The following is a 17,536-nucleotide window of genomic DNA, read 5'->3' as shown; positions in this document are numbered from 1 at the left end:
AAAACCTGGCAAAATGTAGCGACAGCATTTGCTCTCCAGGCTGCTTGCTATATATAGAGTCTCTTTCATTTGCATATGGTTTCTCAGTGGAATGTACTTGTTTTAAGGCATGGAATGGAACAAACCAAACTGACTCTGGGGTCTGGGCCTCTGTTTGCTTTTAAGACACTGCCCTCTTGTGCTATGTAAATGGCCAACTGTGTAGCGGTCCCTTGAGAGGAGTTACAACAACCTCACAGCAGTGAAAGTCAGGCTCTTGCCAAGTTTATCCCCTATTTAAGCAAGGGCCTCCCTCAACCTTCCAGCTCCATCAACAGAACAGAAGAGTAACAGACAAATGGATCCAAACTCCATCTCTGGAGATGAAAGGTTATTATTTCTGACCCTTTTCCTGTGTATTTTGTAAAAGGTTGGGGGTTTGGGGAGAGAATTTTTTTAAAATCATGGCAATAATATGTTTTAATGAGGTGAGAACAGATTTATTAATTGGCTAAGCTTCTGTTCAGATTGACAAATGTACCATCGGATTGACTCTCACTCATTTCTACTACACAGTTTGGTAGAATTTTAAAGATTAAAAAAGTCTTGTAGTATGTGAATGGGTGGGAAGGGGACATTTTTCCAAGCCAGTTAGACTTTGATGGAATCCCTGACCTAGAAAATTTACTATTCCTTTCAGAAAAGGAAAGAGCTTGAAATTTCAAGACCCAAAAGACTGAGCCTATTCCTTTAAGGGAAACACCTCTACAAAATGCTATTTTCCAGCCATTTAACTCTGTTTTGAACAGAAGAAATTTTTGCTATTGGGGAGGCTAGAGTGAAAGGTTGTTATAGGATACTGGTAAAGCCAGTGGAGGTAATGGTCAATTTTCTAGTGAAGAATCAAGCAGGCACCAACCCTCTGGGACTTTCTGGCTTAATGTATTTTAAGTCTAGCCTGGAGAGTGTTTCTGAGCAATTTCGAGTAAGACATCTGAGTAGCACAGTGTGTGGTTATTTAAACTAGAAATGGTGAGCTCCCTTACTCCCAAGTCCTGTCAAATAATGGAAAATTTCAGTGTAAATTGAGTAGGATCTCAAACTCCAAAATGTATTTGAAAAGCTCTGGAAGGCTGTTTGGAAAGAAACAAGTGCAAAAAAAAACCCCATGAAAGTAAGAGTTTTGGGCTAGTTATAGAAGCTTCTCAAATGGTGAAATTAACAACCTGCTTTCTACTTTACACCCTCGGTTCCTCCGCTCTTCACTTTCTCTTCTGTGAAGTGCCCTGAGGGTGTAGCTATTAGTACATGAATAGAAGAATGTTAGAGTTTGTGTGACCAAATAGGTAAATCTCTCGGAAATTTTTTTTTTACTCTCCTTGGAAGAAAACTGACTCTGATTAATACACCCATTTTACAGATAGGTGAACTGAATTAGAGAAGCCAGAGGGAGTCAGGGACTAGAATCCAGTCCTCTGATTTGCACAAAAAACTCCCACAGCCAAACTGATATTGATTGGAGACTTAATCACTTCCTGTAGTGGAAAAATTAACTGAATTATTTTACTGATTTTTCACCCATAACTTTAAACAGGATTCATCTCATTTCAGATAAACAGTTTGGTGCTGAAGGAGAAAGGACGGCAGAGACTAGAGCAGCCTAAGCATTCTTCAGGTAAGATGCTTGTCTTTTTGAACAATAATTTAGCACAAAAGTGTAAAGAACTGATTTTATGTAGATGCCTTGTGAATTTACTCTTCAGCTTCTTCTTGACAATCACAGAAACATTTCCTGATAAAATCATCTTCACTTCAGTTTGATGGGATTGGGACAATGCTTGCAGTTTAATTTAGCATAGAGTCGAGCTCCACACTGGCTGAACTTTGTCTGTGGCTCCTGCAGATCGCAAACTTAAGAGGCAGAGTTGGGCCAGCACCAAATCAAAGCCCAGTTTAATGCTTATAATAGTTGTAGTATTTGTTAAGTGCTTGCCATATTCCAGGCACTGTACTAAGTGCTGGGGTGGATACAAGCAAATGGGCAAAGTCCATGTCCCACATGGGGCTCACAATCTTAATCCCCATTTTATAGAGAGGGTAGCTGAGGCACAGAGAAATGAAGTGATTTGCCCAAGGTCACACAGCAGACAAGTGGCAGGGCCGGGATTAGAACCTAGGACCTTCTGACTCCCAGGCCCGTGCTCTATCCACTAGGCCATACTGCTTCAGATGGGCTGACTGAGCCCTTCACTGGGTTTTCAGGAGGTTTGAGCTATGATGGGGGTAGTTCCTCATTTGTATGGTATCTCCTTGGGCTACTAGGACTCATAATAATAATAATAATAGTAATAACGTCAGTAAACACCTTCTGTGTGCCAAGCAGTGCACTAACTCTGGGGTAGATCCAAGACACCGTCCTTGTCCCACATAGGGCTCACAGTGTAAGGGTCTACATCTCCCAGGAGTCCCAGGGCCAGCTGGATTTGTGCAATATGCTCTCACACCCTCCCACCCCAAATATGAGTGCAGCCCAGCTTCTGGTTTGGCCCTGGTTTACTCCAAGCCCTTTTGCTACTCATCAGAGACTGGAACCAAGTACAAGGTTGGTCAGGCTGGGACTTGAGCGAATGAGAGTGGAGTGGACTGGCCTGGAAATTCTGTTTCATTCAGTCTGGCTTCACTGGAGGCTGTGCATGAAGAAGGACCACAGGTCTGAACACAAAAGGTTGCCTGCTTCAGTGCATGGTGTCATTCTGCTGTTGTCACAGAGCCAAATTCACTCTCAGGAAATCTTTGCCAGTGAAGAACCCATCTGATTCAATTCATTTAACCTATGCTGCTCAGCACACCAACGAATATTTAGCCTCACATTTTATACATTTGTCTAGAGTGGGGAGTGAAGGGGCAGGAGAGCGGCTAGGGGTGAGAAGAGATAGAGGCAAACTGGGAGGGAAGAATTTTTAGAGATTTCATTTGTACCCAAGGTTTTTGCATAGCAATGTTATAATTCGCTCAGAAAATTAGAAGAAAGGAAAGGAAGGAAAAACTAAATTAGGCTTATGTTTTCCCAGATGGATTTATATGCATATTAGATTGGATTAAATCTGTTTAAAAAAAGAAAACAAAACAAAAACAAAGTAACTTGTCAAGGTTAGAGCTGAGCAGCCAAGAAAAAGTAGCAATTTTCTAGTCCACTGGAAATATTTTCGACAAGGCTGTAGTGGCTAAGAACTCTTCTCTAGGTTCTGAGTTGTTATAAAAAGAAGTTACCCCCTTCTCTAACTCTCCAGCTCCTCACCTCTGAGCTGAGCTTCTGTTATATACCTGCTTGTTTAAACCCTGAGTCAACATTTTATGTGCACATTTATGTGCAAGAGGATTTCCTAAAGCAAAGTACAGGCTTTGCTGTACAATGATGATAGAAAATATTGCAATCTCCCAAGTGCTTAGTATAGTGTTCTGCACGCAGTAAGTGGTCAGTAAATGCAATTGATTCATTGAGTGAATAATCATGTGGGTAAGATAAGGCTCACCACAAATTGTAAGCAGTCTTGAATTGGCCCACAGGGAAGGGTGCATTGTGTATGATGAGCTTGCTCTCTGCAATTTAAGTGCTTTTCTCTGTGGAAACCAGCGTCTTTGTCTATGGAAAGGGCTCTTCTAATTCTCCTGGGCAGAGTCAGATCTAAATACTGGAAAGTAGAATTTTTTAGCTTCATGACATCACTCTTGCCCAGTTGACTTTGAGTCAGTTTCTCTAGCTCCAGTAATTTGGAGAGTAGATTTAGGAGTCCTCTTGCTCCTAGCTAGAGCCCTGGAAGATAGGGCCTAAATCTACTCTCCAAATTAGATCCAGTATTCAGCTCATTCCAGTAACAGCATGGGAAGTCTCTTCCATAGATACCACATCTGGGTTTAGTGGGAGCTGAAAAAGGGAAGTTTGAAAAAACAGGGATAAGGGAAGAAGCTTGGGTTCTGCAGGATCCTAAAGAGAAAAGTCAGTCAGTCGATCACATTTATTGAGTGCTTACCGTGAGCAGATCACTGTATTAAGCATTCGGGAGAGTACAGTATGACAACAGACACATTTCCTGTCCACAACAAGCTTACAGCTCCAGCGTCTGGGCCTAGGGAATCTATAACTAGTATCCTCCCTAAAGTAAGTGAGAAAGTGGTTGCTACCACAAGCGGCGTGGCTGAGTGGAAAGAGCACGGACCTGGGAGTCAGAGGACTTAGGTTCCAAGTCTGGCTCTGCCACTTCTCTGCTGTGTGACCTTGGGCAAGTCACTTAACTTCTCTGTGCCGCAGTTACCTCATCTGTAAAGTGGGGATTAAATCTGTGAGCCTGATGTGGGACATGGACTGTGTCCAACCTTGTATCCACCCCAGCACTTAGTACAATGCTAAGTATACTTCCACCCCTGAGGAATAGGGAGATAGGAGGGCAAAAGGAGAGAGAAAGAGAAAAAGAAAGAGAGAAAGAGAGAAAGAAAGAAAGAGGGAAAAAGAAAGAAAAGAGAGATATGTGCTCTCAGTACTCCTAAATGGTGAAATTATGTGACTATCAATCTCTTTTTGTAAAAGAAGTGAAACTAGTAGCATAACAGTAGCAATGGCATCTGACTGAGAGTTTAGGAAACCCGACTCAGATTTTTATGAAACTCTAACGTGGGTACAGAAATACCTGGCTCTGGCTCCTGGCTTCTCCTTGAACCCGCCAACAGAAAGCATCCACTTCAGGATTTAAGCATTAGTGTTGATGGCAGTAGGTTAGAGTTCAAGAGATTGGGTGGTGGGACCGTGTATCTGGCCAGTAAGTGGAAAAGAAGCATGCTTAGTTCCCCTATAATGCCTTCCCTCAAAATTTCCCCCTACTACCTGCCTGTTCCCCTTTGAAGACTCATCAAATGGCCTGACAACATGAAAATCTATCCAGCTTACTCTGAGGAACTAGTTCAGCCCAGTCCCTGTGACACTTTTAATTCCTCAATTCAACCTCACCTGTAAGAAGTTATGTTTCCGATGTCATGCATTCATTCATTCATTTGCATTTATTGAGTGCTTACTGTTTGGGAGAGTACAATACAACAATAAACCAATATATTCCGTCCCCACAACGAGCTTACAGTCTACAACAGCAATTTTTTAAAGATAAAAATTCAACGGAGGTCTTTATATGTTACCTTTCCTGGCTACATCAAATTAGGAATTATTTCCCAGCCATGAAAGTGTCTAAAATCATTTAAATTTTAAGAACAGGGTTATATCTGTGCAAAGGAAGAGAAAATGTACAGCTGTATATCATGAGTAAATTCATATCTGAATTAATTTCGGTATCTTTCTATTTAAGTTCCAAAGAACAGATTACATAGAAAAATATGAGTTCTTGGGTTAATTCTAAAAGATGAAAGTTTGAGTCATTGATATTGAGAATATTTTCAAATGTTAATTTAACTGATAAAAGTGTGAATATTTTTTTTCTCAAGAATACTGATTAAATCAGCAGTACAGATGCCATTTCCCAACTTTTCATTTTAGTGAGGCTGAAATAATAATTACCTATCAGGTCATGCCCTGTCTTTGGAAAGCATTGCCTGAGGAGCATTAGAAGTTTTATTGGCACAAGTCAATCATGATTGTATTAATCTAACAAAACTAGCTGCCCTAGGCCTGCCTGAATTTATGAGCAGGGAGCAGCTTCATGAAATTTCAGTTTGGTTCAGTGCCACTCATTGTGTTGACTTTTGTCCTTTTGGAAGTCCCTTCACTTGTACAGTTATTTAATATATTCATTCAATTGTATTTATTGAGCACTTACTCTGTGCAGAGCACTGTACTAAGTGCTTGGGAGAGTACAATACAACAATAAACAAGCGCATTCCCCACCCACAATGAGCTTACAGTCTAGAGGGGTGGGGAGAGAAACAGTGTAATTCTGATCTGGATGACCCCCAGAGCAATTATACAGGGGCAGCTCCCCCTAAACCTATCAAGGCTGAGCATTCCTAAGAGCTGCAGATTCAAGTCTAAGGTGACCATCCATCTCAGTTTGAAGGGGGGCGGTCACACGTGTTGAGATTCTGACCGGCCACCTGAATGTCCTAGGGCAGGATCCAATAGGCTCTTGCTTTCAGATGGAGTTCCATGAGGGGACCCAATGGTGAGGAGGAGAAAAGGAGAAGCTACGAAGTCTTTTCCTCTTCTTCAATGACAACAGCAACCCTTGCTGCTGCTGCTGCCTCTACCCTCACCACCATAGCCTTCTTCAAGCCATTGCTGGGAGTTTCTGGTATTCTTCCTGGAAACCCATTATCCAGTCACACCAGGAACAGCTTGGAGGGGCCAGTCATAGTGGGCTGAGTGGTCAAACAGCTGTAGTTGCTGCCAGATTTACTGATGTCCACCTGTATCCCTGGCACTGGCAGAACTAGCCCTTATGAGGCAAAGGATATGTGGAAAAAATACTCGGAGAATTAACCTGAAATTTCCCACTGAAACCATGGCAAGCATGTAGACCCTAGATGCAGCCCCTAGAATACGGGTCATCATCCTCCAGCCAATGAATTATCAGTGATTCTCTCTTTGTCCTTCTCCTCTTGGACTATTTATCAGTCAGCTATAAATATATCAATATATCAGTAGCTATATCAGCTACTTTGGGCATGATACCGTTCTAGATATATACAAGGTGAAGGGAGGGATGGAGATTTATGTGGTATGCCTTGTCCTCAAAGAGTTCTAAATAAGAAACAAACATACATTAAATGCAAACATCAGTGCCATCATCAACATTGAGTATTTATTGAGCACACACAGGATTCATGGCACTCAGAGAGACCCTAGTGTTTTAAAAAGCTTTGTTCCACATGGTCCCTAATCTCAGTCTAATGGGGAGACAAGAAAGATAGCTAACAAATACAAAAAGCTATTAGTCCATTCCCATTAGGGGCTTTAGAAACAAGGTAAATGGAAAAGAAATTCACCATAAACATTCTAGAAGTGTTGAGATTAACCAGAGAGGTAAGTGATCTGGCCTTAAACAGTAATGGCTTCTTGATTTGGGTGCTAAAAATTGTTTGTCAAAAGATTGAGGTGGGAATATTCAAGAACATATGATGATTAGAAATGTCACTCCGGTTAAGACCAATGGGCTATCCAGCTAATAGGCTTCAACAGGGACACCAGAGGGCATTGGCAGTGACAGTGCAATAGATGCTCTCTTTAATATTCCTCTTCAGGGTTAGGAACTGTCCTTAGACCACCCAATCATGAATATATTCTCCATGAAATACTTGTTGACTCACAACTTCCTGTGGTTAACTATTAGCTGTTCTGCAAAGCAGCATTTTCTTTTATTTTTCTTGACCCTCCCCCCTTCAAGTTTCAAGGGGTACCTTCTAATCCCAATGTTGAAGTGAACAATTTCATATTCTCCCCGACCATAGTCATAATTATCATAATTAATTGTATTCATTGAGCACCTTCTGAATGTATAGCATTGTATCAAATGCTTGGAAGAGTACTGCAATTAATTAGTGGTATTTGTTGAGTGCTTACTGTGTGCCTAGCACTATACTAAGCTCTTGGGAGGGTGCAATAGAATTGGGAGACATGAACCCTGTCCACAAGGAGCTTACAGTCTAGAAGGAGAAACAGACATTAAAATAAATTACAGGTAAGGGGAAATAGATATAATGGTATAAGAGCATGTACATAAGTGCTGTAGAGCTGAGGGTGGGGTGAATATTAAGTCCTTAAGGGGTACAAATCCAAGTGCATAGGTGACACAGAAGGAGGATGGGTAGGGGAAAATGAGAGCTTAGTCTGGGAAGGCCTCTTGCTGGAGATATGACTTTGGGTTGGCTTTGAAGGTGGGGACAGTGGTGGTCTGTTGGATATGGAGGAGGAGGGAGGTCCAGCCCAGAAAGAGGACATGGACAAGGTGTTGGTGGTGAGATACACAAGATCAAGGTACAGTAAGTACATTGGTATTAGAGGTGTGACATATGCAGGCTGGGTTGTAGATCAGTGAGTAAGATTTGAGGGGGAAAGTTGATAGAGCTAAAGCTGGTATCTAGGAATTTCTGTTTGATGTGAAAATGGATGGGCAACCATTGGAGGTTTATGAGGAGTGGGGAGACATGGACAGAATGTTGTTTTAGAAACATGTTCTGGGCAGCAGAGTGAAATATGAACTAGAGTGGGAGAGAGACGAGGCAGGGAGACGAGGCAGGGAGATCAGCAAGGAGGCAGATTCAATAGTCGAGGTGAGGTGAGGTAACTGCTTGGACCAGCATGGTAGCAGTTTGGATGGAGAAGAGAGGAGGAATCTAAAGATGTTAGATTCTAGACAACCAACAGGATTTGGTGACTGACTATGTGGGTTGAATAAGAGAGATGAGTTGAGGATAATGCCAAGGTTATGGGTTTGTGAGGCAGGGGGGGACAGTGGTATTTACAGTGATGGGAGAGTCTGGGGGAGTGCCAAGGCTGTAAAACAGTCTGGCAGTGATAGGCATGACAAATCTAGGAATTTGTAAGAAAAAATATCATTCATGGTGGTATCTTTGAATTATCTAGCCCCTAATCCATTCATTTCCATTGAATCAGTGGTTACGATAGCACAATTTTCTCATAACACAAGGTTCTTCAAGGACAGAGACCCCTCCACATCATAGGAAAACTAGTTGTGTTGGTCTATAAGTTAGTGCTGAGGGTAGGTATAAATAGATAAGGGTGGCTGTTGGGTTGATGTGACTTGGAGTGTTTAGAATTGATCAAAGAAGGCTTCCTGAAGGAAGTAGGTTTTAGGTGGGCTTTGAAGATGGAGAAAGCTATGGTCTGGATTTGGTGAGGGGAGGGCATTCTAGGCCAGGCCAATAAAGCACTTGATAAATCTGTAGATTTGAATCTGTCTTGAGGAGCAGCCTGAACAGAGGATCAGGCAGGGTTTGTGTGGGGAGGGCAAGGGAGTAATATTGGTGGATCTTGGATCTTCCCTGCCCCCATAGACTTGAACCAGGATGGGGTTGCAGAAATCCTTGACCCTGTTCTGGGAAGCCCTGTAGTGATAAGAAGGAATTCTTTTGCTCCCATGTAAGCTCATTATGGACAAGGAATATGTCTGCTAACTCTGTTGTACTCTCCCAAGCACTTAATACAGTGCTGTGCACATAGTAAGTGCACAATAAATATTATTGACTGATTTTCCCACCAGGTGTTTCCAGTGCAAGGGTGGGAGTTGGAGTTCCCTACCACACTTTGGAAGTAGCACTGGAGGTTTCTGCAGTTCTCCCCCCAACCTTTTGGGGTGTTAGAGAACCCCAACTCCCACGCCTGTACTGGAAACAACCAGTGGGAAAATGGGATGAAGAACAGCAGGCTGGAATTCCTTTGGCTCGTGTCCCTGTAATGGATCAAGGTCAGGGCTCTTGTGCCTTTCTTATGGTATTTGTTAAGCGCTTACTATGTGCCAGGAACTCTACTAAGCATTGGATTAGCTACAGGCTAATCAGGTTGGACACAGTCCATGTCCTACATAGGACTAACAATCTTCATTCCCATTTTACAGATGAGGTGACTGAGGCACAGAGAAGTGAAGTGACTTGCCCGAGGTCACACAGCAGACAAGTGGCAGAGGCAGGATTAGAACTCAGGTCCCATGGACTCCCAGGGCCATGCTCTTTCCACTAGGCCATGCTGCTTCTCCAATGTACTTGGGGTCTCCAGAACTGGGAGGGGATCTGTTAGCTGTGTCATCATTTGTAAACATAACCAGACTGGTCCTGTACTCTTGCCACTACTACATCTAAGACCATGTCACAGTCAGGTCTCAACCCCCCAAGAAGTTGCTCTGTCACTGGAAAACAGGTCCAAGGGTCAGAGGAGTGGGGGCAATTAATCCACTACTGCATCCTCCTCCTAACTCTACCTCAGTTTCTATGCTTAATTCTGTGGAAATCAATTGTTTTGTGACACAGTTTCTCCATCTAACTGGAGTGAATGCTCTCGTTGCTGTTCTTCTCACAGGTGATTGGAGAGTAGACAAGGAAATGTCTTTACGTAAAGTTGTGAATCCTGATCACTTTTCTATTGCCCCTGTAAGATACTATCTTGTAGCTAGATACTATTTGGCTCAAAGCAGAATTGCTATTATGTATAGAGAAGCAGCGTGGCTTAGTGGAAAGAGCCCGGGCTTGGGAGTCAGAGGTCATGGGCTCTAATCCTGCCTCCTCCACTTGTCAGCTGTGTGACTTTATATAAGTCACATCACTTCTCTGTGCCTCAGTTCCCTCATCTGTAAAATGGGGATTAAGACTGTGAGCCCCACGTGGGACAACCTGATCACCTTGTATTCCCCCAGCGCTTAGAACAGTGCTTTGCACACAGTAAATGCCTAACAAATGCCATTATTGTCATTATTATTATGCCCTCTCTCAATCTATGTCTAATCTGATTAACTTGTATCCTCCCTCCCTCCCTGCCCCACCCAGGGCTTAGAACAGTGCCTGGCACATAATAAGTGCTTAACGAGTACCATAATTATTATTATTATTATCAAACTCTTGGATTGTCTACTTCTAAGATCCTCCAGGTTATGGAAGGGTGCCGTTGCAGTGTTTGAAGAGTCTGGTTTTCTCTTTGATCCTAGACTGCTTTGTTTTTCTCTGATTTTGTGTGTTTATTGACAAGGCAGCATTATTTTCCAGTCTCTTTTCTTGAATTCTGCTATTTTTCAGTCAGGTTTTCTGGATTTGTTCTGGGGTCTGCCAGAGCCTATATGAGATATGAGTCCTGTTTCTGTTTGTTATTTTAGAACAGCACTCTGCACCCAGTAAGCCCTCAATAAATACCATTGATTGATTTTTTTTCCCCAAAAGTTATGTCTTTTGAGTCATCCATTGTTCTGCTTCTCTTTTGCCTTTTTTTCCTTTTTCTTTACTTTAATGTAATATTTTGTATTTTCTCACCACTTTGTAGGATTTTTATGAGAAATCTTTCAGGCCAAAGAGGAGAGTTTTGGTATTTACAAAGATTTAGAAAGATCATCTTGAAGAGGTTACTTTAAAATCTCCTGTAAGCCCTTAATTTTTATACCTTGTCTTCTTATTCAGACAGTATAAAATCCTTTTAATAAATCCTCAGTGATTAGCCATCTAGTTCCAAAATTGTGTTAAAAACAAGATCTTACCTTATCATTACTATTCTGGGTTTCCCATTTCAATATGAACGTGCTAACTGATTATAGAATATAGGAAATTTGGGGCAAGACAAAGGTTAGGTATTCCAAACAATAATACATGCAGAATTGGATGCTTTTATGCTATAGTGTTAACACCTTCTCAGCTCTGGATTTTATTCTCCAGTCAATATCATCATCCTTGGTTTTTTGAGCTCTTACTGTGTGCATCATCATCATCATCAATCGTATTTATTGAGCGCTTACTATGTGCAGAGCACTGTACTAAGTGCTTGAGGGAGTACAACAGACTAGGGTTGGTAGATATGTTCCCTGCCCACAACGAGTTTACAATCTAGAGGGGAAGACAGACAGTAATATAAATAATTTATAATATATAATTCAAAGATATGTTCATAAGTGTGGAGGGCTTGAGGGTGGGGAGATTATAAAATGCCCAAAGGTCACAGATCCAATCACATTGAAAAAAGCCCATGTATCAAATATCACATAAGAATTCTGTAGCTATGCATAGAGCTTAAGTCAAATTGTGAAGTTCTCCATCACTACCAGCTGAAATACTGACCCAGAAAGGAACTTTGAAATGGACTAATAAGGCGTTAGCATGAAATTCTTTAAGCCAAAGTATTTTTTCCTCCCCCAGTAAAAAAGAGTCAAATAACTTCTAGCAATAGGTATTTTTATGGAGAAAGTAAAACTCTTGATCTGACTAAACCAGCCTTGCAAAAAGTTTGGAAAATTTAAGAGGCCACAAAAATATTTCACCAGCTTTCTCTTCCCTCTCCCAAGTTTTTAACAATAACAAAGAAAAATCAGTACTACTCACTATCAGAGTGTTAGTTTGTCTGGACATGTGGGAAAAAGACTTATCCGCATTGCTAGATGTCAACGAAATTGAAGCCACCATTTAATGCATGTCACAGAGGCCACCAGGAAGTTGAAGGCTGTAGCTGCCTTTTGGTGGGAATCAGCTGCTGAAATCACATGCCCCCAAAACCCCGTCATTAATGCCGATTACATATTTCTGACCCCTATGTTTAATCAATCACACAATCAGTAATATTTATTGAGTCTAGAGTCCCCATCTAGACTGTAAGGTCATTATGGAAAGGGATTGTGTCTACTAATTCTGTTGTTTTCTCCTAAAGTACAGTGCTGTGTATCTAGCAAATGCTCAATAAATACCATTGATTAATTGATTGACTGAGTGCTTATTTTTAAGGCCCAAAAAATGAACTTAAAGTTATGGAATCAAATATTCAGTAAACCTTCACTTTAATTCTTCTGGGAAAATACTTGGATGCAGAATTCTCAGAGAAAAGCAAATTAGAAATAGAGGAAGGATTTTGAGCTTACCAGACTATAGTTCTGTGACTGTGGAGTTCTAGTGGAACCTGGATATCAGGATATCCAGGGCCATCTGAACATCTTGACCTCTGAATTTCTAGTGAAAATACTTTCAGTCCCCTTAAGCTAAGACTATCTTGGAATGTAAAGGAAAGGAGATCATTTTTCCCTTCCATTTCTTACTTTAAAATAACTTGCAATGTGCCCTTTGAGTTTGTAAATGACATTACTGATGGTGAGATTTTTATCAGTATGTGCAAGTTGGATAATGTGTGACTGATATTCCCTTCTACCCATATAATCCATATTTGTGGAGTGCCTCCTGTATGCAGAGCACTGTGTGCAGTGCACTGTACAAGTGTTTGGGAGAGTGCAATAAGGGCAATAATGATGGTGGTATCACCAGGATAGATACGAGATATTCCGGTTGGACACAATCCCTGCCTCACATTGGGCTCAGAGTCTAACTAGGAGGAAGTAGGGGTTAATCTCCATTTTACAGATGAAGAAACTGAGGTACAGAGAAATTAAATGAACTGTCCACGGTCATACAGCATAGTGTTGAAGCTAGGATTAGAACTCGGGTCCTCTGACACCCAGGCCTGGGCTGCTTCGCAAGACATGGTTCCTATCCCCAAGGAGTTTGCCAACTAATGGGGAAGACAGACTCCCAAATAATTTACAGATAGCAGGGAAAAGACAGTAAAGGTGTAAAGTGCACATATACAGCTTGTTCAATGCCACAATTTTACAATTATTACACATAGTGTCTGGCACTCTTTTGGTTCCTCCCTCTTGTTGTTGATCTTCCTGAATCCTCTGTTCCATGACAGTACACCTGTCTTCTGCTTCTGTCTCCCAGTTGTTAGAGACTTTGATTCATTGTGTCTCAGTAGGAATAACAATTATTGAGCATTTATTGTGTGCAGAGCACTGTACTAAACAGGAGAGTGAATACACAGGTTGGAATTAAACACCATCTCTGTTTCTTGAGGTATTCACAATCTAAGTCTTGAAAGTATTTTTAACTCCTTATCAACCAAGAAGTGTGGTAATTGTTATATGCTTTACTATGTGCCAAGCACTAGGGTAGATACAAAATAATCAGTTCATACATGGTCTCTGTCCTGCATGGGGCTCATAGTCTAAGTAGTAGGAGGTAGAATGGGTATTGAATCCCCATTTTGCAGATGAGGAAGTGAAGTGACTTGCCCAAGGTCACACAGTAGGCAAGTGGCAGAGTCAGGATTAGAAGCCAGGTTCTCTGACTCCCAAGCCTGTATTCTTTCCATTAGGCCACGCTGCTTCTTAGTCAATCAATGGTACTTATTCATTTGAATGTATTTACTGAGCACTTTTTGTGTGCAGAGCACTGATCTAATTGCTTGGGAGAGTGCAGTATTGTAGCAAGACATGATCCCAGCCCTCTAAGAACTTTCTTTGGTTCAGAGACCTCTCACCCTTCTTGAGCCCTAGAAAAAAGAAATCACCACATAATCTGAGAGAGAGAAAAGGGCTTATCTGTCCTGCTGCTCTCCCTCTGCCTGGATATAAGTTTTCCCCCAAAAGAGAGCCCCCAGGTTCCTTTGGTATCCAGGTCCAGCCCTCAAGACCCCTCACCCATTGCTTAGCTAGAATCAAACTTTGCACTAGGTGTTGACACTTCAAACACCTCACTCAGTTCCATTCATCACTTAATGCCTTCTTTGTCCAGGAGACTTCTCATCCCTCCTGAGCCAAAGAAACCTTTCAGGGCAGCCAAACATTTTAGTAATTTGCCAGAGCCTAGGTAAACTGATAGTCAAATTTACAAGCACTGTTTATAGGCTTTAAGGAGTTTTCTTCCTTGTATTTCTCCTATAGCTAACGTGCTACAAAGATCATATCCTCCGTGCCCTGCTGGGGTCTGGAAATGCATTGTGATTCTGGGGGAGCATGGTTAAAACTATTCTTCAGTAATTGATCCAGGAAGATTCTGGCTAAGATCTTCCTGGCAACAGTGCTCTGCACACAGTAAGTGCTCAATAAATGAGAGAGCAGTGAGCTCCTCCTACCTCTCCCCACCCAACACACTAGTAGTATCTGCAGTAGTTTTCTTCCCTTTCTTCTTGGTGGTGATAAAGGTGACATCTTTGAAAGCCTGTGGCATAACTTCAGTTAGTCAATCATATTTATTGAACACATACTGTGTGCAGAGTCCCGCCATCGACCCCCGGCCCACATCATCTCCCGGGCCTGGAATGCCCTCCTTCTGCCCATCCGCCAAGCTAGCTCTCTTCCTCCCTTCAAGGCCCTACTGAGAGCTCACCTCCTCCAGGAGGCCTTCCCAGACTGAGCCCCTTCCCTCCTCTCCCCCTCGTCCCCCTCTGCATCCCCCCATCTTACCTCCTTCCCTTCCCCACGGCACCTGTATATATGTATATATGTTTGTACATGTTTATTACTCTATTTATTTATTTTACTTGTACATATCTATTCTATTTATTTTATTTTGTTAGTATGTTTGGTTTTGTTCTCTGTCTCCCCCTTTTAGACTGTGAGCCCACTGTTGGGTAGGGACTGTCTCTATATGTTGCCAACTTGTACTTCCCAAGCGCTTAGTACAGTGCTTTGCACACAGTAAGCACTCAATAAATACGATTGATTGATTGATTGATTGCAGAGCACTGTAATAAGCACTTGGGAGAAGACAATATAGCAACAGACACATTCCCTGCTTACAATGAGTGAAAGAGTTTATACAGGCAACTGAGCAGGCATCCTCTCCCTGCTAGTAGGTCTTGATTGGCACAGCATCAGGTCCAAGATTTTTGTTATTTTTCATGGGTCTATTGCAGCAGTGACTTCAGTGAGTGTTGAAGTGAAAACTAGGTCTTCGCATGTTATGAAGTTAATTATTTTTCATAAAGCACTATCCTCAGTTGTGGGAGATGTGTTGAGATCTTTGAAGTTTTGTCATAACTGCTTTATGATTCCCTCTCTGAGACATAGGTGGTATCATCTCTGTTCTATTCTTCAGTGATGCTATTCATTCATTCATTCAATCGTATTTATTGAGTGCTTACTGTGTGCAGAGCACTGTACTAAGCACCTGGAAAGTAGTAGTTGGCAACCTGTAGAGACGGTCCCTACCCAACAACGGGCTCACATGGTGGCATGTGTGGAACCATATTCACCCCTTGATAGTAATGATTAGTACACATGAACACATGTGTACAGAAGAGGAAAAGAGACAGGGAGAGAGAGGAAGAGAAAGAAATCTGAGATATGTGTTTTCATTCTCTTCAGAGGGAATTCAAATGAGTAAACTGATAGCCTAGTACTCGGATGGAATGTTATAGGTATGAGTCACAGGTTGTTGAGTTGAGACTTGTCTATTGTTAAATTCCACCTGGAAGAAAAGACTACAGCACAGATTTTTTTAAAAAAGGAATAGCTCTTTACTGACACATAACATGCTTACCACCACGGTATCAGCTTTTTGATTCTGTATCAAATTAAGTGCATTTCAGTATTTCTTTGACTCATTTTTCAAGAACTGCCTCTACTTCTCTCCCATTCCTTGCTGTGAGGTAGCATGCTGAATGATGTATGTCGGGAATGCTCTTGGGTCTTTAGTGGTTAAAGCGGAAAAGGTATGGTCCAGCTTTTTCACAGTGCTGTCCTTAGATTTGGAAAAAAGAACACGGCAGTGGATATTCCGATTACAGTTGACTTTCCTCTTTAAAGACTGAGATCTGTCTGTGTGGGTATAACTGAAAAGCCCAATGTGTAAAACCAACAGGGCTTGCGCACTGCATCCCCAAAAAGTAGGGTCCTTGGTCTGAAGCTGCAGCCACTGTATTGTGAAGCTCATCCCTGTCTAGGTGCATGTTGTAGCATAGCTCTTTTTAAGAAGAATATTACCATTACAAAGCAGGAGAATAGATTTTCTAATTTAATTCATTCAGTACTGCCACAGGGCATGTTTTCACTAGATGTTTTGGCTACAAGGTTGTTAGGGAATTAGGACATTAGGACGTGTTGTCCAATGATGCGAGCCTGTTTGGATACAGCGCATTGCAGTGTCAAAAGAAACAATTTGTGCGCTTGCTTGTGGCGTCAGATACAGGGTGCATACTACAGCACAGGTTTTCCTTAACATAGGGTTTTGCTAGAATATAACCATTATGTTATGAGAGACCTGGGAGTAGTTAACATTTTGCAGCTGTCCCTGGGATAAACAAAGTATTCACTTCTGAAAGGGTCTGTCATTTTCCAAATTACACATTTGTAACCTCCATTAACGCTAATAAGCCATAAATGCCTTAGAGCTATGGAATAAAATGTCTTTTCTGAAAACCAGCCCCATGAAACAGTTTTGCTATTTTTTCCAAGGCAGAAGGCCCTCTGGAGTTGATAGGAACTAATAATCACCATTTTCTAATCCGTGTAATAGTGTGGCTTTGCATTTGAGCTATCAGGTAACTACAGGTAAGGTCAAGTCCATATGCCTAGCTATGATGATGATATTCTCTATTTGTCTAATGCGTTTATTCCAAGAATTTATTTCATCCATCCTCACAAAATAGCTGTGAGAGAGGCATTACGACCCCCTTCTTTGGTTATTTTGACCATAATTCAGGAAGTTTAACAAAGAAATGCAATTTGCTTTCCTGGGCAGTTCAGTGTTGTGGCATATTTCCTCCCTGTTTGATTACACCACCTTTTTACAGGGGGAGTGTTTTGTTTAAGTGGAAAGCAAAGACATGACAGCATGAGCTGACCTTTTTTCTTGTGTGATTTTTATCCATAGTTAATAATGAAAACTTGACTGCAGGTCATGGGAAGGAGATATGGGAGAAAAATTGTTGTCTCACACATCACTCAAGGTTTTGACTTGGAGATCCAGAGGCTGCATTTTGTCTTGCTGGCTGCCTGGATCCTATTTACTGAGCATTGCTGTCGTCCTCTGAAACACACAGTTCATTAGTGGCATAGCTTAATTTTATCTTCCAATTCCGTGGACC

At 41.7% G+C, this 17,536-nt stretch overlaps 1 protein-coding gene across 2 annotated transcripts in view; it reads left to right on the top strand.

Moving 5' to 3' along the window:
* Positions 1-1,587: 1,587 nt before the first annotated feature.
* SMPD3 (sphingomyelin phosphodiesterase 3) overlaps positions 1,588-17,536 on the top strand; it is a 170,288-nt gene continuing 154,339 nt past the window's right edge. For both annotated transcript variants that reach the window (XM_038772346.1, XM_038772343.1), the window contains exon 1: positions 1,588-1,654. The gene's annotated coding sequence lies outside the window, so the exon portion shown is untranslated. The remainder of the gene's footprint in view (positions 1,655-17,536) is intronic.

This window comes from Tachyglossus aculeatus, chromosome X1 (assembly GCF_015852505.1).
Source record: "Tachyglossus aculeatus isolate mTacAcu1 chromosome X1, mTacAcu1.pri, whole genome shotgun sequence".
Classification (NCBI taxonomy): Eukaryota; Metazoa; Chordata; class Mammalia; order Monotremata; family Tachyglossidae; genus Tachyglossus; species Tachyglossus aculeatus.
The sequence above is the reverse complement of the archived record's forward strand: the minus strand, read 5'-3'. Positions and strand labels throughout refer to the sequence as shown.